Consider the following 478-nt stretch of genomic DNA (forward strand, 5'->3'; position numbering starts at 1 on the left):
GTGAGAGGAGATAGAAAAAACAGATTTTGAGAGAGAGGGTTTGAGAGAAGAGTTGCTGGTTTTTTCTGGACAGCGAGACAAAATTTCAGCTTGCAAGAGATCCGACCATTGGATCGTTCTGAAATTTTCACAGCTGGTTCACAACACATAGCACTACATCTTGACCGTTCAGATCGTCAATCGGAGTTCTTGATCGTCTGTTATTGCAGCTGGCGTAACCTGCGTTTTTTGGTGATATTTCCCAATTTCTCTTCTCTTTTGTGTTGGCTCTTATGTATGTTGTTGTTGGTGGGCTGTGACATCCTTGTAGACTGAGTTGGGTGTTTTTACCCTCAATTTGCATAATAAGAGAAGAAGAAGGGTGGACTCCTTCAAGTCCCGTGGTTTTTATCCTTCATACCGAAGGGGTTTTCCACGTATAAATCTTGTGTGTCACTTGCGTATTTATAATTCATATTTGCTTGTGATTCAATTGATG

Source organism: Solanum pennellii, chromosome 1, assembly GCF_001406875.1.
Source record: "Solanum pennellii chromosome 1, SPENNV200".
Classification (NCBI taxonomy): domain Eukaryota; kingdom Viridiplantae; phylum Streptophyta; class Magnoliopsida; order Solanales; family Solanaceae; genus Solanum; species Solanum pennellii.